The 21,692-nt window shown below is 46.7% G+C and overlaps 1 pseudogene; it reads left to right on the forward strand.

The window, feature by feature from the left end:
- Positions 1–817: 817 nt before the first annotated feature.
- LOC149345874 (uncharacterized) lies at positions 818–21,469 on the forward strand (annotated as a pseudogene).
- The last annotated feature ends 223 nt before the right edge of the window (positions 21,470–21,692 follow it).

The following is a 21,692-nucleotide window of genomic DNA, read 5'->3' on the forward strand; positions in this document are numbered from 1 at the left end:
CTCTTTTTTTCTTTTGTATTATTAGTGAATGCTTTGTAATTGATTTTTATTCTATCATCTGCTGATGCACATACAATATTACGGGTGCCAAATAAATCTTTTGGCTGTTAACCTGTCTCAAATTCTTTTCTGTAGTGCCTTGTGCTGTTAAGCTTAAAAAGGTACAAGAAGTTCTAGGTTACATATTTTAGTCAAAATACTCCGGAGGACGTGCATTGTTTGATGAGAGTGTTATATAAGCAAGTTCACATTGTATAAACAGCTACGATGAGGAGTGTAGAGAAGGTGTAGTGCATCTAGTAGTAATCCTTTGAGTCATAAAAGAGAGAAACGTCGCGTGTTTTCAGCTATCAATCGGCTAATTTTCTGCAGTGTCATACTAAAGAATGCGCATATTACAAGGGAGGCTTTCCTTGCATGGATTTTTCTTCTTCCTTCTGGAAGTAATTATTGTACTAACACATATTTCGACCCTTGCATAGCATGCATGTCAACATAAGTCATTCATCTGCTGATTCTTTAACTTGCAGCAAACCGAAAGCATCCGCGTTTTCCGTACAGACGAACCAACGCGGCCTGCTTTTGCCACCCCCCCCCCCCCCCTCTGAATATGGCCGCCGACCGGTTCTCCCAGCGTCAGCGGCTTTTATAGGTGGCTGTGGGGACCTGCCACTCCAGAAGTTTTTATATATATAACCTCCTTGGTTTAACCTCTATCGCATCTCCTCAGAAATGATGAGCTACTACCCGGTTCTCTCCATGCTCCCTCCTAATGTTGCCAGCGAGCGCTCGGATTTCCTCTCTGAGCCCAGGCGAGATGCATCAATATCAGCACATCAAGGCCAAGGTGCCGGAGAGGTTCATGCCATCGGAATGTGCCCGCCTCCAGCAGCTCCTGGCTGAGGAGGACCTTGGCGACTGGCGTCCCTCCCAACTGCTGTGCCGGATGCGGCAGCTTCTCGGGGAGCGTGACATCCCCCTGGTGACGCGTTGCTTCGAGATCTCTTCCTGCAATGCCTTCCTCAGCTCATTTGCCTTGTCCTTCCTCGCAGTGGCCGGCGACATCACCCTCGACCGCCTGGTGAAGCTTGCTCAAACTCAAGTTCATAAAGTGGCTTCCCTGCTCACCACTGTTGTCTTGCCGCGTGCCGACCCAGAGATTTCGAGCCTTCAGGTCCACATCGATGAGCTCACCACCTCAGTCACCATACTCTGGTGCCCACCCGAGGTGAAATGTTCGCCTCGTCCCAGCCATTGCCCTCCTTCGCACGCACGTCAAGCACGGAGCCCCAGCCCTCCGTTTCTGGCACCATGCCTCGAAGTGCACATCTCCCTGTTTGTGTTTCAGAAACGCTCGCCAAGATCACTGACAGTGGCGTGTGGGCTCGCTTCTCGTCCCGGCTGTCTTTTTATGGTAAACGACAAGCTCTCTGGCCCCCAGTTCTTCACACACATGGGCGTGGAGATAAGCGTGATTCCTCCTACTAAGGCTCACTGTTCCAAATCAATGGGGCAGTCGCTCCGTACTGCCAACGCATCGTCTATGTCGACGTACGGACTTGGCTCCCTAACCCTCCACTTAAGACTTCGCCATGCTTTTCAACTGGTCTTCGTCATCGCTGACTGTCACGAGCGAAAAAAAAAAGAGGGATGAGTAAAACACTGGACCTAAAGAAATGCATGTTAATTGGCACGTGGCACAGGAGAGAAAGAGAAGAGGGATGAAAAGAGAGTGCAGTGGTATTTTTGGAAGAGGTGGAGAAGACGACGATGAAACCGAAAACGAGGCAGGAGAAGGAAATGAAGTGGACGTATAAAAGGAGGGGTGGCAACGTGGACAGGAGGAGGAACATTCTAGGTGCCGATTTTGGCGCACGGCCGTCAGCTGTTGCAAGAGGTGTTCGACCGTGAGGCCTACTGACCAGGCGTGGTACCCACCAGCTGATGCCCCGGTCCTGTCGATCACAACACTGGCCCTGTCTTGGGAAGACAGGCCCTGTGTCAGCGCCTCCGCAACGATGACTTAGCCAGCGGCTGTTGTTACCTCCCAGACCTTGTAACCATTACAAGGCCGCTCCAACGCAGACATCCAGCTAAGGGGACGTGGCCGCATCGACTCCCATCACCTGATCCTCCTTGACACTCCTCTCGTAGAACAGCGGTGTCTTTTGAAACATGGTACCACCTGGGTTTCTGTCCATACTCCGTGTCCGAGATAGCGTGCGAACCACCAGCGTTTAGTAGCAAGCCTGTATGAGTTTGTGGTTTACGTGTGAGGACCATTAGTGTGGTAGGACTCCTGTGTTTTCTGCAGTGTTATTTTGGTGTATGTGTAGTGTGCTGTCTTGTTTGTTGTTCAGTCATGTATAAAGTGTGGCGTCTTCAGTTTCCCCTCCGAAGCATTTTCTCTGCTTTATAGGCTTGCACGCACACCGAGCTCTTACCATTCAACACCTTATGCACACTTGACGAAAATCATGATGAGGTCATGATGAAATTATGGGAGAATTCTCTGTAGGAAAACTGTGACCACCCGATTTTATTTCATTTGTGCGGAGCTGCCCTGAGCTATATTTCTTCTGCTATGTTGCCTTTTATATGGCTAGCTGCTAAAGCTTGTGCAAGCTCTGTGATCAGCCTGAGGCCTACGGTTGGTTATTCATCTATAGGAAAAAAAAGGAACTGAGAGAATCTTGACAATCCAGGTGTGGTACTGCATTCACTTGTCAAGCTTTTGTTTCATTACGATTGAGAGCCCCGGCACGGAGGTAGTCTACTCAGTGGTGCTGCTCTGTATGCGTGCAGGCTGTCTCACAGTGCAATTTTTTTGTAGGGTCTTTGCAAGCATGGCTGCTTGTATTTTTTGGTAAACCATTGCACCGTGCACAGCTGGCATTGTCCCTGCTTCACTTTGTGTACATTTCTTTTTGGGTACAGGCTGTTCAACAGTGGTCTTCAAAGGACCTCCTTGCCTGCTCAACTTCTCAAGTTTTGGTCAGACGCTTTGCAGCTGATACACTTTTTCTTTCACTTCATGCTTTCTTGTATAGGTGTAGGCTGTTTGCTAATGTTCATTCCACAAGCCCCATTATTTGTTTGACCTTTAGAACTTCAACTGTTGGCGAGATTGTTCCAACACTGAGGTGTGTATCTGGACTTCTAGTGCAGCAGTGTAAGTAATCTCTTGCCCGTAGTGTCATCATTTGAGCTTCATCGTACAAATTAGAAAGGACCTCGTTGGTAATGCAGTGTCAGGAACTTTATGTACACGCAGTTGTATTTGTCTTATCTTTCTGATGTGCCCCTGTGTGGCCCTCAAGGTAAGGTCCAAGATTTAACCCATCTCTGGAACATATTGAAGTGATGCAGGTATTACCAAGACAGGAGCATCTCTGCTATGTTTTCCTGCGATGGCGCAAAATGTCAACCATCAACCACTTTGATTCAGCCATATCATGCATATCATGCATTTCTGCGGACTGCCAAACAGAGCTGGACTTGACTTCCCCATGTTACCGTCTAGTTCGCATTCTCGTTACAAGAAAAATGATTTTGAGAACACGTAGCGAGCTCTTGATTGCCATTCACATCAGAGCAACTTTCTCATCAGCGTATCCATTTAAACAAGGCCCGGGGCCGAAAAAATTTTTGTTTCACACAACTGGTTGTTCCACGAAACTTTCCCGCAATCCAACTGCATACCGTTTTAATGTAAGCCAAACCAGTGGACCTACCTCCTCCGTGGCTACTATCATTAAGTTCCTGGTCTTAAATTTATTTTTTTATATTTGCAAGATACAGCTCAGCAGGTTCTGTGAGTACAGTCTGCATCACAGTAAAGCAGAGCACTTTCTACTGATTTATTCAAGAAAACTTTGCGCAGAATAACACAAGATGGAGGGAGAAGCACGTACACACACACGAGCGTAGACTTGCAACTGTATTTTTCGGAAACGATACATCGCCTTAAAAGCAGAAAGGGCGCAAGCATCTGATAGCCAGTGCAACACGTGTAGGAGCACATTGGTACAGCAAAAATAGCATCAGTGATAGGCACAAGACAATTCAAACTCAGCGGAAATGCCCAGAAAGCAGGAACATGAAAGCGGGTTATCGGTCACGAAGAAAATCAAGTTCTTTTTTGAGAAGGGCTATCGATGCTTTACTCACGCAGCCTGCCGAACTAGATATCTCACGGGCCTGCACAATTTCCCAGGCCACCCAATCGGAAGCTCTCCCGATAACCACCGTAGAACGGAGGAGAGGGCGGCACTGCTGTTATGTAGTGTTTGCATTTAAGGCAATGCAATGACAGGTTCGGGCCTCCATTTGAGCCCGAGGAATTGGCATGCTCTCTAATCCTGTCACATTGAGACAGCGCCCTGTCTGGCCTATGTACACAGACCCACAGATGAGTGGAACCTTATATACCACTCCAACAGTGCAGGGCACAAACTGTGTTTGGTGTTTCGTGACACATTTGTTCTTCAATGCGCTCTTCCCTGACACCTGCTGGTCATGGCGCACAGGCGGGACAATTTCAAAGGAGCTGTAAAAACAACATCAACTCCGAACTTGTTGGCCACCCTTTTGACATTGTGCGATAGCTTGTGCACATATGGGAGGACTTGAAAAGGCCTTTTTTTCTCTTGGCAGCGTGAGGTGAGGCACATCGACGGCCCTCTCAAGCCTTCTAAATTGTCTAAGGAATGACTGGGCTACAGAAACTAATACTGAACTCGGGAATACTGAACTCAGGAATTTAAGAAAAAAAAAGGCCTTTTCAAGTTCTCCCATATGTGCACAAGCTATCACACAATGTCAAAAGGGTGGCCAACAAGTTCGGAGTTGATGTTGTTTTTACAGCTTCTTTGAATTGCCGACGATGTCTGCCATCTTCTACTATGCCGGGACTGCTCTACGGTTGACTCCGTTCTGCAGGTGCGTCAACGCTTCGAGCAGGCCAAGCACCGGCGCATTGCACACCGCTTTGACCGCCTGCCAAACACAGCTGCCAGTTTCACGTGCGAGGATCTGCCGACACTGAGGCAGCCTTCAAACCCAGACAACGTGACTCGCATCGTGCGCCGTGAACTGGAGGCCGTGGCTCCCGTTATGACCAACGCACCCTTGTCGGACAACACCCTCGCCACAATATCACTCATCCAAGCTGTCGTTCGCCAGGAGGTCGTCTCAAAAAGTATGTGTTGATGAACAAATGGTTCCTTTCAAAGGCCGCAGCTCATTGAAGCAGTACTTGCCAAACAAGCCAAAAAAGTGGGGTTATAAACTATTCCTTATATGCGACAAGTGTGACATAATGTACAACTTTGAAGTCTACACAGACTAAATTTTTCCGCAGCCGGGTTTTCCACACTTCGGCACCAGCGGCAACATCGTTCTGAGAATGGCGAGCGATGTGCCTCGCAGTCTAGACTACATCCTGTATTTTGACAACTGATTTTGCAGTGTGGACTTACAGGTAATCCTCAGAAAGGTTGGGATCAGTTCTGTAGGCACAGTACGTGAAGGTCGCCTGAAAGGATGCAAACTTCCATCCGACAAAGAGCTGAAAAAGAAACGGCATGGCTCTTACGTCGAGATGGAGACCACATTTGAAGGAGTGAGTCTGAGGGCTGTGAAGTGGTTTGACAACCATCCCGTGACACTGCTGTCCACATTTGCATCAGCCGCACCAGAGAATACTGTGAAGCGCTTTGACAAGAAGACCCGAACGACGGTGAGCATACCTCGTCCTTGTAGGTGTCTACAATGAAAGCATGGGCGGTGTGTATCTATTGGACATTCTTGTGGCGCTGTAACCGCATCCACTTGAGATCCAAAAAGCAGTACAGGCGGCTATTCTTCCATTTATTGAATGTCGTAATCGTCAACTGCTGGCTACAGTACCGCCGAGATGCCACCGTGGCTAATGTGCCACGCAACCAGCAAATGACCCTATTGTCTTTCAAAGCAGAGAGTGCGTGCATTTTGAAACAGCAGAGAAATGTTGCAACACCTTCTAGAAGGCGACCATTGGGCCCATCAGAAGTTGAAAATGTGCAGAGAGTGTAATGTACATCTTTGTTTCACTCCAGGAAAAGAGTGCATGTACAAGTTCCACACTAACCTGTAAGAATTGTGGAATGAGGCCTACTTTAGGACTCATGCCTACTGTTGCCAACAGGCAACAAAGCTGTATATCAGTTGATATATGTAGCAATTTTCTTGTGATTAGAAAATATGCTTTGTCATGCTGTAATGAGTGCAGATATAGAAAAAATAAACGATTCTTTCAAATATTTTATTGTCTCGTCAGTAAAGGGTTAAAAAGAAATAAAATCTAACAAATAAATGGTAATACATATTATTTAATAAGAAGTCATAATACGCGCAAAAAGAATGCAGTAAACAACTATTTTGATGTTTCTTTCGGTACGTTTCCCTTTTGTGTCGGTAGAAGGTGTCGTATGCACGCGCCCGTTGTGTGCCATCTGGGAAACCATGCGCTCTTTGGTGCATGTTGAAGTTCCGTTTCTAACAAGGAGACTCCCAATGGCGCAAGCAGCGACTCGCCGGCCGCGTGGCCCTGATGTTTTTCCGCGACAGCGTACTTTGCTTGCGGAGTTCATGGAGCAACACCCGTGCCTCATGAAAGGGTCATCAGTTTTGACGCCAGAAATTACGGAAGCAAGTAAAGCGCTGTTGTGGCGAGAGCTCGCAGAGCTTTTAAATGCAGAGGGGCCAGCAGCGAAAACAGCGGACCAGTGGCAATAGTTCTGGAAAAAATAAGTGTATAACTCCCGCCACGACGCAGCTGTCGTGGCCGCTGAACACAGGTGAGTGCAATGATCCAGAGTTCACTTTTTCTTTTGCGTAAAAAGCGAGGCCGCATCCTCGCCCGTGTCGGCCGCTCAAGCGCAGTAGGCGTGTGTGACGGATTTTTCGAAGAGGTATGGTCGACATGAACTGCATATTTCCTAATAGAAGGCGTAATTAGAGAAGTGATTTCAAAAGTAAATGGAGGTGGTTGCAAGTAATCGCAATCCTTAGAGAAGTGACTATGTTTTGACTATTTGGTGAACTGATGGTATGCTTTCAGCGTTATTTTTCTCGGCCCTTTTTACAGCATTTGCAAAAAGTAAAAAAACATCCGTTAGTAGTAATTTTCTGTTTACTGTGAATCTACCTTTGTTTGGAGTAGTAACAAATATATAGTCAAGGTTGCATTATCACTGAACACTGTATATATATAACAGCGTACATGCATCTTTTGGGAGACTATTTATGCAGACCCAAGTTGCAGGGTGATTATGCAGTGTCTAACTGATCCAGTTCTGAGTTTGCAAAAGTCAACTGCAAGCATTTTAACAATGTTGTGTTGAGTGTGTAGGGATGCACTTACTCGTCCCCTGTGGTTTGCTTCCCCGCAATGCACCCTCAATTTGTCCCCGGTGGTTCGCTTCCCTGCAATGCACCCTCCTTAGTCGTGTTAACTAACAAGGGAGGGCGCTGGCATCGCAGCGACACGAGCTCCACGAATGGCATGTTTGCCGGGCGCGCTGTAAGTAGCTCCCTTCACACCAGAGTGCAAAGCCACTGTAAAGTGCTGCAGTGACATTCAGTGTAGAAATTTCTTCTTGGTTGTGCTTACTGTCGAGAAAATAAGGGGGTCGAAATGCTCTAGGCTGATGCTTGCGACATCACAGCATTCTTTTCGCTGCCTATAGAAGTGATTAGGAGCTGAATTCCCTGGATGGAGCCCCTCCTCCCACGCGCAGGCTACGGACCACTTTGGAACTTTATTCGCAAAACCATCGGTTGCACTTGGGCCGCAACTATGATCCACTGCTTGCTGGCTTAGCTTCCATCATATTTTATAACACCTCATCTTTTAATGTTACGGAACAATGCCAGCAAAATAAAGCCCCGAACAACAGACTGCAGTCATGTCGCTCAAAGCACAAAATGAGAGATGAGTGCTGGGAGAATTTCAGTCCACTGATACTTGTGTCAGCAGGCAGGAAAGCCACTGGCTTGGAATACTGGCGGAAAAGCACTCTGCTAGGCTCGATTTGTTTGCTTGCAAGCTGAACAGACTGAATATTTTCCATATTTTTCCTCAACAGATGCATCGCATGTGTGAAGGTGATCACGAATTCTTCTTCAAGTTCTTCCGCCTGACACCACAGCTCTTTGATGAAGTGATGGGGTTTGTGAAAGATGACCTGACTCGGCAGCATGTAGCCAGAGAGCCCCTGGAGCCAGGGCAGCGACTGGCAATAGCACTGAGGTTTGTAGAGATGGAGTTCTGCTTTGAAAAGTACTGGCATTTTGGCATGTAGGGAGCTTGTGTTAGTATGGAAGCCATCAGCAAGGTGCATATGTAGCAAACAGTTTCTGCAACTTGCGACAGCACTGTACTGATTGGACTTACTTGCATGAAGTAACATTTTGCAATATGTAACTGTCTAGTACCTGCCAGAGCTGTTGAAACGAAGTTACATACATGGTTTTATTGCATCACTCCCTAGTTTTTTGGTTAGCTTTGAAGCAGTAGTGACTCCTGCTGTGCAATGCAATCCTTCTGAGGTCCTTCACTGTTCATTTTTTCAAACATGGAGTACATAAATAATTCTGTTCAGTGCAAGCCATCCCAGCTCGTGCACATATGTTAGTCCCAGCTCCTCCACCACAAAAGCACAAAACGTTTCGTACACTGACATGTCTTACCAGTGTGCGGTTTCAGTCGCAGTGTACCGAGTTGCCTTGTGCCTTTAAAAGCATATCTTGCGTGGATGTGTTCTTGTAGTGTGTAGTGTTTCAGTAGCATTGTTGCGAGTCGCCTTCCACCTCTGACATGTAATTATGCACATCATATAATTTGAGCTCACCATTTTTCTTGGAGGTCGTGTTTCACCAGCATGCACAAGGTACTTGTGTTCCTGTGTGAAACGCTTTACTACAAAAAGTTGCAAGACTGTAAAAGAATTGATAACTGCCGATGCTTGAATGTTTTTTTGGAGGCTTGCCTTCCATTATCAATCAATCAATCACTTTATTTCAGCTTTTTTTTTACAAAAACTGAGGGCGGCAAGAAAAAAGCAGTCATTACGACCGCTTGACAAGCCTTGCCACCCCTACAAAGAGGCAGTTTGGTAGCGACTATGATGGTTACTTCATACACTGGTAACAACACAAGGTACACGGAAAGACAAGGCATGTAAATATATGCATAAAAGGAAACATTTTTTTTAAATACGTGCATAAAAAGAAACTTTGTTTTTTTAAATACATGCATGAAAGGAAACTTTGTTTTTATTTTGCATGAACAAGTAGTATTTCCGCACAACAGAATAAAGGTTTTACACAACATTTACGGTTCAATGCAATAGAATTCTATACATGGGTATGCATACTGTGGGACCTAGCTTGCAAACACATTTCGAATAGCCGAGACAGTCATGCTGTGCAACGTGTCGTAAAATGGCGTGTTCAAGTATTTGAGAAGAATGTATTTTAGTGTGGAAAAGCCATAGTTTGCTCTGCATCGTGGTAATGAATAGATGATACGCTGTCGTGTCATATACAGTGTCCGATGTGGTGTAAGTGTCACAATGCTAGAAAAAAATGTGTCGTCTTCGGCTATTATTTTTTTATAGAAGGATGCAAACCTGTAATCGAACATTCTTGTTACGGGTATCATTCTGTATTGCTGGTAGATAGGACGTGTCGGAGCATCATACGGTACATTAGCAATTACGCGAAGTATTCTTTTTTGCAGTACTAGAAGCTTCTGGATGTTAGATGCTGTGGTTTGTCCCCATACAAGGAAGCAATACGATACATAAGAATAAAAGAACGCAGAGTACGCTTAATAAATGCTCCCTTTCTTTTGGTACTACTTTTCATTTTCATGCCAGTTCCCATTCTGGTTTCCCCACACTGCCTACATTCTGATAAGAGTGCTTCGTTTGGAACACATGTAACGGATGAATTAACACATTGCTGCAATATTAGTCCTCAGGAGAGTAGATCAGTATGTGAATATTTTATTAAACCTGTAACCTTGCATACGTGAAACCTAGAGGCAGCACGTCATGACATACCCTGCGTGCATTATTTTGCACACACGATAGAAATGAAACAGGTGCTGACGCCATGCTCAAATAAAAGAAAAACCTCAGGGATCTTGAATTGATTGCCTTGTAGCTACCTGGCTTCGGGGCACGACATTTGCAATGTTGCACTTGCCTTTCGAGTAGGCATTGAAACTGCAAGGCAATGCATCCATGCTGCACGTCGAGCCATTTGGGGACAACTCAAAGACCACTTCATGAAGGTGGGTGACCCTTTGCAGCTAAATCTGTTGCCTGTGCAACTTTGCTTTCAAGCAGCTTGATCCGAAAGCAACTGCTGCACAGTTTCTTTGGTGAGAACCCAATGTGTAATTTTGGTCAGTGTTGCTGGTATTTCACGCACGAATGGAGACCAGACGGTTGTGCCCCCAATAACTCCTGTCCGAGGGAGAGAGAATTATCGTATCCAAATGCATTAAAAAAGCAGTTTCATATTTTAAGTTTTTAATGTTTTGGTATACGAAAAAGTTCATTACTGCATGTGGGAAAGTAGTAGTTCCTGCACAGGCTGAGTTCTAAAACAATCAAGCACCACATATACCACACTGCATGTTGGCTTCCTGGCATGAGACTTTTTGTAAGACTGGTACTGTTTGCCTCACAAAAGTACTGATCACTGCTTTCAGACACCTACAAATGCAGACTGGAAGGGAATTGCAGAAGGTTTCAGGTTGCGATGGCAGTTGATGGAAAGCACGTCTCCATGGGTTAAGCGAACAAGTGGTGCTACCATTCATATAAAATGCACTCATACCCTGGGCATGTCAACCTAGGAGCATTTAAGACTTACGTGACACTGCCTGTACTAGTTGTCACTGCTATATCTTTAATTTCAGGGAACAAACATACTCAATTGTCCTCATGGCTATTGCCAATCGCGAATGCAAGTATGTACTTGTAGACGTGGGTGCCGAGGGCCGTCTAAGCGATGGAGGCACCTTCAAGAAATGCGATTTTGGCCGTGCCTTCACAGACGGAAGTCTAGACATCCCTAAACTTGGGACACTGCCCGGGATGAGTTTGACCACTCCATATGCCTTCATGGGGGACGAGGCACCTCAACTGAGAAAAGATTTCACACATTTGCGCAACCAATATTTATTATTACTTCATCAAACACTGTAGGTCAGTCCGCTATGAAACGACCAGAATCACCTGCAATTGAAATACAACGCAGAAGAGCGTTTCAATCTTGCCGCAAAGGGCGCACATTGCCGCACATTCGGGCGTTAGCCAAGAATTCCGTTAATGAGCGTTGGGTCACCAGTTCGCACAGCTTCCATTCGAGAAGTATTGCAGACGTGTTCACAAACTTGAAGAACTGCCAAAGCACACAGCGGATACCACCTAATGCATCGCGTTTCAGCATAATCAACGAACCTACCCGGTTATTGCAAGGGTTAATGATCAGCTAGCTCTGCTGACGTGACCAAGTCATTCTGCCCAGAAAGCGAGACGATAGCCAAGCCAAGACCACAACAGCGTAAAAGTTGTGGAGGCCACCACTAGGTCAACTAGGGTGTTACCCGCCATCATCATCATCACATATGCATTTCTTCGCGCTCTTGCAAGCAGCAGCTTCCACATCCGCCAGCCTCATTGCAACGAACCGCAGTCACCACTGTCAACCCTTGCTGCCCTAGCCCCAAATGTCTCTGCGGTGCGACGTCGCCACTTCACAAAGCTGCTTTACAATCTAAGTGGTCAAAGTTCATCTTCGCTGCCACTGTCCATCGTTCACCGTTGCTACGTAGCTTGGTTGTTGCCGTGGGCCCGGTCACGACGAATGACTGCTCCATCAAGCGTCGTGCAAGCCTTACGGTCGCGAAAAAGATGGAAATCATCGCAGACATCAATTGCGGCACAATGCAGGCAGACGTTGCCAGGAAGTCTGGCTTGTCAAGAAAGACGATAAACGGAATTTGGACCCAGCGAGAAAAAATCGTCAGAGAAGCACCAAAAGGAGCAAGCCGATCCAAACTGCGTAAGTCCGCCCATCCTTCCCTAGAAAAAGCACTTCTTTGGGTTCAGGACGCGCGAAGCAGGAACATCCCTCTCAGCGGCCCTTCAATTCAAAGCAGAGCTAGGCAGCTAGCATTCAGCCTTGGCTTTGAGTTTGACGCCAGTCAAGGCTGGTTTGACAGGGTTAAGCGGCGTCACACTATCAGCTATAAAGCCGTTTGCGGCAAAAGCAAGGCTGCAGACGAAAATGCCCTAAGGGGGTGTGGACAAACGAGACGTTGCCAACTTTATTAAGAGGATGGCAGGCCTGCGATATTTTCAACCTTGACGAGTCGGGCATATTTTTTAAAACGCTCCCTGGAAAAACCTTTGGCTTTGCAAACCGAGACTGCAGCGATGGTAAGAAATCCAAGGACCGCATTACAGCCATGTTCTGCACAAACATGGATGGGTCTGAAAAAGAGAAAATTTTAGTTATTGGGAAGTCGAAAAACCCGCGCTGCTTCAAGAACTACTCCATGAAAGTAGAGCACACAGCGTTGTAACAAGGCTGCTTGGATGACAGCTGATGTTTTCAACAAATGGTTGATGAGATTTGACCAAAAGGTGGAGAAAAAGAACAGGAAAGTTATGCTCTTTCTGGACAGCTGTTCAGCTCACATGAAAACCCCACCATTGACAGCTGTGCAGCTCAGCTTCTTTCCTCCAGGCTGAACCTCTTTATTGCAACCTCTCGATCAGGGTGTCATCAGAGCTGCCAAAGCCAAATACAGAGGACTTGTTGAATGGCTATTGTTTGACATGATGCAGAAGCGAGACACAACAATTAACATCAGGACAGCGACTGAAATTCTGATTGGCTCATGGAATGTGAAAGGATGCTTCAGAAAAGCAGGTTTTCATCTCGAGCAGGAAGGCATCAATGAAGACCCAGCAGAAGAAGAGGTGGTGAATGCAAAAAAGTCAGAAACTTGGTCCGTAATTCAAAGTACCGTATAAATGCGTATAAGGGTCGCACTTTTTTTCCAGATTCGAGGGCCAATTTTCGAGGTGCAGCCCATACACTCGATTTGCGGAAAAAAAAAATTTTTTTTAAGTAGAAACACCAATCAGGGAATGAGCGGCATTTATTCTGCGTTCAATCGTTACTCACAGAGTATTTCGGCTCTGAGCTGGGGCTGTGCTCTGGTGCACGCTCATCCCAAAAGAAGCCGTGCAGCATGTTCGCTGTTAACGCGTAGCTGTTGTTCCACACTTCCAGCACATAGAGGAGCAGCTCTTCTTCCAGTGCGGGAAACTTGCATGGCTTGCCTCAAAAAGCACCCTTTTTGCAGCTTGTGTTGCTCTTTTGGTTGCACCGTCATCGGACGCACTCCTCAGCCATGTCGAATTTCCTGCCTGCCGCACGCTTGCCGTGTTCGAGAGCTAACTCCCAGCCGTTTAGCTATTAAGGTGCTTGCCCATCGTGCTAAAACTGCAACGCTCGGCGGCAGCACGCATAACCACAACCACCACAACTACGGCGAGCACGCTAACACGCCACAAAAGCAACAAAAGGCTGGAGCTGGCATTACTGATGCCAATGTGGACGGCGGGAGACCGCGGCGGAGAAAAAAATTTGACGATGATGTCTCCGACCTCGGGTTGTTACATGCTGTTGAACAGGTTATGTGCACGTGAAGGGTGGAAAGAAGCCGTCTTTATTTGGCGTTCCGAAGGATGCGGCCCTCAGGAAGCAATGGGAAAGAAACCTTCACCGAGCTGACAAAGTTCTGGACGACACATGTGCAGTCTCTGAGCTGCACTTTGAGCAGCAGTATGTGCTACGGGACTACGTGCACATAATCGAAGGCACGGAAGTGCGCACTCCACGTGGAAAACCTTGCCTCAGAGAGGACGCTGTGCCAACGATCCTCCCGAATTTGGCACCGTACTTGTCGAAGAGAACGCCGTGAGAAAGACCCACTCGAAAGAGAAAGCGGTCAGGAAGTTGTGGTTCAGTCCAAAAGAACATATGTTCTCGTACCAGTGGTGGTGCTCTTGGTGGCTGTGCCAGAGACTCGACGGAAAGGCACGCGGAGTGCGCTCAGCTTCTGGAAGCGCATCCAGAAGAAAATGCAGATCTGCAAACTAATACGGACGCAGATTTATTTGGTAGCTTAAAACTTCCTTCCGTGTTTTGGAGCAAGCACCACTTCCCAGGCCAAGACGGTGTCGTTTGCTGCACGTCTTTTCTGACTGCTAAATATGAGGTACAGTCAGAAAAAGTAGTGATGTTCACTCGCTCCGCTTCCGACGTATACTGCAAGGTGTACGCTAGAGGTACATTGCTGAAAGAGGTGCCAGTGCGATCTGAAGTGCAGGCTGAGGCGATCCTTGAAGAAACTGACTCTATAATCTTGTGTTGTGGCGCTGTACCCCAAGAAGGTTATGAAGAGGCGTGGTTCACTAAAAAACTAAAGGATCACGTTGTTTCACGCCATGGATCCTACATTAGCAGGAGCTGTATCACAAAGGTTGCCAAAAAAGGTAATTATCTTGCGACATTTTTTACAAGCATGCTGTTGTCATTGACCTACATGCTGTATCATAGCTTATACTATTTATTGTTACACCCCCCCCCCCCCCCCCCCTCCCCAATGTAACACCCCCTCCCCAATGTAACAACTCTCCTTCTCGTTTTCTAGGGATACACTGCATCTCTTGCTGCAAGTATTTGAGGCGAGCTCTGCTCGCCCGACGATCACGTGTTCAGCGCGAGCGCACCAAGGCGTGCTATCCAGTCGGCCGAAAGCTGAGAACTGTCACGCAGAAGAACAGGCGTCTTGTTCGCCGTCTTTTGTGCATGAAGGGAGACCTTACCAAAGTGCAAGCAAGCAATGCCGCAATAAAAACAGAGGCCCTCCAAAACAAGATCGTAGGTCTCCCACTTGGACAGCAAGAAGCAGTAAAACAGTGTTTCGCAGCTGCTAAAGTAAAGAGAAAGGGGCAGCGGTACACAAGGAGTTAGATTTTAGAGTGTATCTTGATGAAAATGAAAAGTCCTCGCCTTTATGAGCATCTCCGAAAGAACCAGATACTCTCTCTTCCCAGCAGGTCAACATTGAACCGCTACATGACTTCTTACCGTACGTGTTTTGGCTTCAATGAGAAGATTCTAAGGCGGCTAAAAGAGAAGGCAGGAAATCTTGATGCCTGCAAAAGGCACGGCAGCCTGCTCATTGATGAACTAAAATTGTCTCAGCACTTGGCCGTGAAGAATTCAGGAGTGATCGAGGGCTCCGTAGATTTAGGGCCCTTCACAACAGAAAAGCACAAAGGTATACCTTCTGACCATGGGCTCGTGATTCTTTTCGTCCCATGTCAAGGCAAGTGGAGTCAGATTATTGGGTGCTTTGCCACAAATGGCAATATGAAAGGGAACATCCTCGCAAAAGTCATTGTTGAGGCAACCATTCTGGCTGAAAAAAGTGGGCTGTTTGTCGACTGTATTACGTGTGACGGGGCCAGTTGGAACCGGAACATGTGGAAGATAATGAGCATTGGAGCGAGTGCTAAATTAGTGAGGTGCAAGGTGCAGCATCCCAGTGATGCGTCTCGACATCTGTTTTTTGTGTCGGACTTTCCGCACTTAATCAAATGCCTCAGGAACTCTCTGTTGAAGACCAGATTTAATACCCCAGCTGGCCACGTAAGTTTTACCATGGATTGACTTTATTTTTGTGTCTATTGGCATATGTGTGAAAATTTTGCATGCGCAATTTTTAAGCATATTTTGACAGCCTCTTGTTGGATGATTTTGTTTTCTTCATTAAGCACAAGGAAGTGCGTTCTCCTACCAGGTTGTTATGGAATGTGTAGCCAAATAAAAGTAATAGGGCAATAATATGGAAATGATAACATTTGATAACAAGAGCCCATATTTTCATGCAGGTCTCCATACAACACGTGAAAGCGGCCACCAAGATGGACTCCTGCAATCTGACGCTGAAGGCGATGCCAGGAATCACAATGTGTCACATTCAACCAAATGGGTACGAGAAAATGAGGGTGTCTTATGCCTTTCAGCTCTTTGGGATGAAGGTAATACAAGCACTCCATTTATACAAAGAACAGCTGGAGAACATGTGTGGGAACATATGTGCGACCCAACGCTTCTTCAAGTGAGGTTGCCTCTTAATCATGATTCAAACTTAAAATTTTCCAGGAAGCTTTCCAAAAGCCATTGATAGTGCTCTTGCTTCATTTTCTATTCAGTTCTCTTTCACTACAAATGCAATTTTCTTTCACTTTCAGCAAGATTTACAACGTGATACGTGTAATGACACGTGCAGAGGCCCTTCGCCCAGATTCTTCACGGGTCCATTCGCTGAAGGAGTTTCTGCTGTACTTAAGTGAATGGGAAGCTCATGCAAAGGACACTGGAGGTTTCCTGAGTGACTCTACCGTGACTGGGTTGCGTGTTACTATAACCAGCACACTTGAACTGCTAACTTATCTGACAGAGAAAGTTGGATTTAAATACTTAATGACCTCACGAACCAGCCAGGACCCATTAGAAAACTTGTTTGGTATTATGCGTCAGTCATGTGGCAGCAACGACCATCCTACACCAACCCAGTTTTTGATCATTATCAGTTGTCTCTCTTTCTACGGACTGGTAAAATCAGTTAGCCAGGGGAACTGCGACCAGGACGAGCTAGCCTCATTGCGGAAGCCAGCAGCGGAAGAGAGCAGCTGCTCGGGGAGCCAGCCTGTACCTTCCAAGGGCCTGGGGTCCTTTTTTCTTTTGGGTCAAATTCTGTGAATAAAGACCCAATTCCTTCACCAGTGCCTTCACCGAGTCCACAGCCCGTACCTCGCAACAAACTGGTTGGCAGCGGCGGGATAAGGACAAGGCTGGTGGATGCCTGCTGATGAGAGAGCGTCTTCGAGGATCTGGGATCAACGGAGCTCCGCTACGTGGCTCAGGGAGTCACCTTCGTCGCAGCGCAGCATGAAGCCTTGGCCTGAAAAAAACCGCTCAAAGGCAACCTCGACGATCTGGGATTGCCGGACTTGGCAGTTCCTGACCTCGGAAGTCACAGTGGCCATCGAGGGCTCCTGGTTGGGCGAGTGCTGAAGCGACTACGTATTGCCAGATGATTTAGAACTGGGTTCTATCTGAGCAATCGACTGCATTTATTCACCACTGGGTGTGTGATTAGTTTGCAGGTTTTGTAGTCGGCTCTCGCCAACCATGGATTTAAAGAAATTGAGTAAAGACCAATTGCTGCTGTTGGCAGCTGAAATTGGTTTAGAAGTAAATCAACGTATGAGGAACCCAGAGATTCGCCATAAAATTGAAGAGGGGGAGTTTGAAGAGGGCGAGATAACAGAGGCGTGGGAAAAGATATGCTGAGTGGAGAAAGAAAATGAGCGGAAAAGAATAGAAGAGCAACATAAGCGGAAAATAGAGGAACGCACGGGAGTCAATGAGGAGAGTCTTCCTCCAGCAGCGGAAGAGAGCAGCTGCTCGGGGAGCCAGCCTGTACCTTCCAAGGGCCTGCGGTCCTCTTTTCTTTTGGGTCAAATTCTGTGAATAAAGACCCACTTCCTAGCCTTCACCGAGTCCGCAGCCCGTACCTCGCAACACATGCCGGAACTCGACCACAAGAATGCAGCAGCCAGGAAAACGCAGCACCCGGGAACGCAACAGCGGGGTTCTACTGTACTACGGGTACGCCCCCTGCAGCCATTCGCATGATGCGCCAGAAATGAAGAAGGCAGTCCAAGCGACACTTCGACATATGTCTTCGACGGACAGTGCCCTCGACCATAGTTTTTGTCTTGATGGCCCAAACTTGTGGTGCAAATACAATCGTGCCATTGTCGATGGTGAGGAGCCTCCTGCTCACAAAGACGCTTTACCGACTCCGTTCGCACAACTGTAGAGCCAGTGTTTGCTCGATTGAGTGATGATGCCTTGCTGGAGAGGTGCGCAGATGGCAAGACCCAAAATTCGAGTGAGTGCCTGCATTCTGTGATTTGGACCCAAGCATCCAAGAGTGAACATGCATCACTACTCGGCGTGACAAGAGCAGTTGCTGAAGCAGTTGCAATATTCAACCAAGGCAGAAGGAAAACCAATGAGAGCGTGGTGTTGGGCCTCGGCTACACTTCAGGCTGCAACCTCCTTCATCGCAACTTCGAAAAGGATCAGAGAAGGCTGAAGAAGTCGACAACAGCCTTTTTGAACAATACTGCCGACAAAAAAAAATCTCCCTAGGAGGCACAAGGGAGACACGTCAGACTACAGCCCCTGACAGGTGTAAATCAACAACAGGTGTAGATCACCAACACGAACGGCTCCAGCCAACAGCCTGGGACAGGTGCAAATCACCATCAGCATGGAGCAGAACTGTTTAGTTCCCGAGCTTTTGCACCCTCATGCAATAACTGGCAAAACGTTAATAAAATATTGCCAATGTCTTGGCTAGATTACAAGTTCACAAATTTTGATGAATTCCTAATGGCGTATGCTATCTTGACCTTGGGTTGTCTATGATATCTTCAGTTTTAGTTGACGTATTTAGAATCCGAAGAGTTTTGGAAATGGGAAGAACATGTCATCTTTGGTGTGTAATATCAGAGTGAAGCTATTGACCGTTCATCTTATACCGTATATTGCCGCGCATAAGTCGACGTTTTTTTTTTAAATGTCCTTCCAAAGTTGGGGGGTCGACTTATAATCAGAGTCGACGTATATTCAGAGTCTTAAAGCCGGCCTATATGCGAGGTCAAAAGTAATTTCGACCGAGTCGCGGACAATATTACGCCCCGTGCGCTCGTAATTCCATAATAGTTGTCAGAGACGGTGCGAAAGTGGATCTGCTTAAAAAAACTTGAATTTAATTGAGATATGCACCAAAGGTTTGTTTTAATACGATAGCAACTTGTTATCGACAAACCGTGGGCGTTCCACGGAAAAACGGCCCAAGCCGGGCGAGCTGGGAATGTTTGATACAAATGGGAAAGCTACAAATCCAATCCAAAACTAGACCACACGTAACCAGTCACATGAGCCGAGAAGCATCTTCGCGTGTTGTTGAACAACGTTGTTGTGTGCCTTTCGCCATTTCTGCACGTCGCACCGCCTACATGACAGCCAACAGCGGTGTATGTGGTTTGTGTCACTGCCCGACAGACGCCTTGCAAGATGCCGCCGCAACCTCGGCAACAGTACAGTGCAGCTTTCAAGCGGAAAGTCATCCTCTACGCCAAGTCAGAAAACAACGTCGCAGCGGGGCGGAAGTTCGACGTCTTAGAAAAGTACATGAGAGGCTGGAGAAAACATCCTTCCGGGCGGATTGACACCTATTCTTCAGCCACTGGATGTGGCGCTGAACAAGCCATTCAAAGACCGCATCGGTGCATTCTACGAGTTGCTCCAGCAAGAAAACCCAAAGACACCAACAGGGCGGCTGAAGCGAGCTTCTTTGGGCGAAGTCAATGGGTCAATGATGCCTGGTATGGACTACCAACCAACATGGTCTCTGTGGCGTTTTCCACGTGCGGCATCTCGGCACTGCTTCCGACGATGGGCGGCAGCAATGGCTCATAAGATGATGATCACGACTGTGTCCTCACAAGCGACGAGTCAGAGATGTCTTGTGAATGAATAAATGTTTCTTTATGACTCGGATTTTTGAAAAACTTTTTGGGCGAGCTAGGACCGCAGGGTGCGGCAGAGTCGCCCTAAATTTGGAGTCTAACTTTTGTTTGCCCAAAGGAGATAGCGAGTTGGGGGGGCCGACTTATAATTGGAGTCGACTTATAATCGGCAATATACGGTAACATATGGTCAAACTTCAAATGCTATTTTCTCAGTTTCATATTTTTGGTCGATCTCCTCAGCCTTACGCAGGGTTTTGATAACTTCATTTCGGTTCGCAAAAATAACCTTGGTACCATTTTCTTCAGCGAGAAATGAGGTACCCGATGACATTCTTACTTTTTTTGTTCAGGCCACTCATATATAGCAGTTTACAATTAGCTTAACAAGTTGCAGTGCCAAATACTGCGACCTTTTACTCTTGACATAGTACGTCAGGATGACGTATCCTGACGTGCCTTTAGAGAAAAATGAAGAATGCCATCGGGTATGGGAACTCTCTGGCTATTAATTCATGTAATTGAAAGCAACAAAATGCAATGAGAAAGTTCATTAAAGCTGCGAAAGAAATTACCTAATTACGCTATAGACTTTGCAAGATAACTTGATCTAAGGCAACCAGCTCAATTATGATTTTTGGAATCAGAAGAGAAAAATTCATCTGGGTGCAAAAATTCATGACACTCTAAGCATAAATAAAAAAGTTAGTATTAGGACCCTCGTCCCCCCTTAACCGGCGTCATGCTAACAGCTATAAAGCTGTTTGCGGCAAAAGCAGGGCTGCAGACGAAAATGCCGTAAGGAAAGGAAAAACAAGACGTTGCCAACTTTACTAAGAGGATGGCAGGCCTGCGATATTTTCAACCCCGACGAGTCGGGCATATTTTTTAAAACGCTCCCTGGAAAAATGTTTGCCTTTGCAAACCAAGACAGCAGTGGTGGTAAGAAATCCAAGGACCGCATTACAGCCATGTTCTGCACAAATATAGATGGGTCTGATAAAGAGAAAATTTGAGTTATTGGGGCAGTCGAAGAACCCGCACTGCTTGAAAAATTACTCCATGGATGTTGAGTACAGAGCGAACAAGGCTGCTTGGATGACAACTGATGTTTACAACAAATGGTTGATGAGATTTGACCAAAAGATGGAGAGGAAGAACAGGAAAGTTATGCTATTTCTGGACACCTGTTCAGCTCACATGAAAACCCCACCATTGAAAGCTGTGCAGCTCAGCTTCTTTCCTCCGGGTTGCACCTCTTTATTGCAACCTCTCGATCAGGGTGTCATCACAGCTGCCAAAGCCAAATACAGAGGACGACTTGCTAATGTTTGACATGCTGCAAGAAGCACGACACAACAATCAACATCAGGACAGCGATTGAAATGCTGACTGGCTCATGGAATGATATTGAGGATGTCACTGTGAAAGGATGCTTCAGAAAAGCAGGTTTTCATCCCGAGCAGGAAGGCATCAGTGAAGACCCAGCAGAAGAAGAGGTGATGAATGCAAACGAGCCAGAAACTTCGTCCGTAATTCAAAGTAAATCTCAAGAATGCGGCACATTTCAGGGGTTTGTTGAAGCGGATGATAATCTTCCTGTTGCTGAAGAACTCACTGATGAGAACATAGTGAGGATGGTGCAAGAAGAAAAAGAGGAGGGCAGTACCACGGACGAGTCCGACGATGACATTGATAGGGTGCGACCCCGGTGAAAGAATAAGCTAGGTGTCAGAACGGCAGCCGCTGTACGCGGACCGACCGTGTCGCGCCACTCGTGCATGCTTTGGCCGCTCACTGACAGATGGCATGAGGGCTATCAGGGCCTTCGGTAGCGCCGCTAGCACTTGTCACAGCACGTTCGGGCGCTTCTCTTCCATGAGTCGTTTGCACGTTGCGTTCTTGACAGACATGCATACGTGAGTGCAATGGGGAAAA

Source organism: Amblyomma mixtum, chromosome 4, assembly GCF_055824585.1.
Source record: "Amblyomma mixtum isolate Tamu chromosome 4, ASM5582458v1, whole genome shotgun sequence".
NCBI lineage: Eukaryota > Metazoa > Arthropoda > Arachnida > Ixodida > Ixodidae > Amblyomma > Amblyomma mixtum.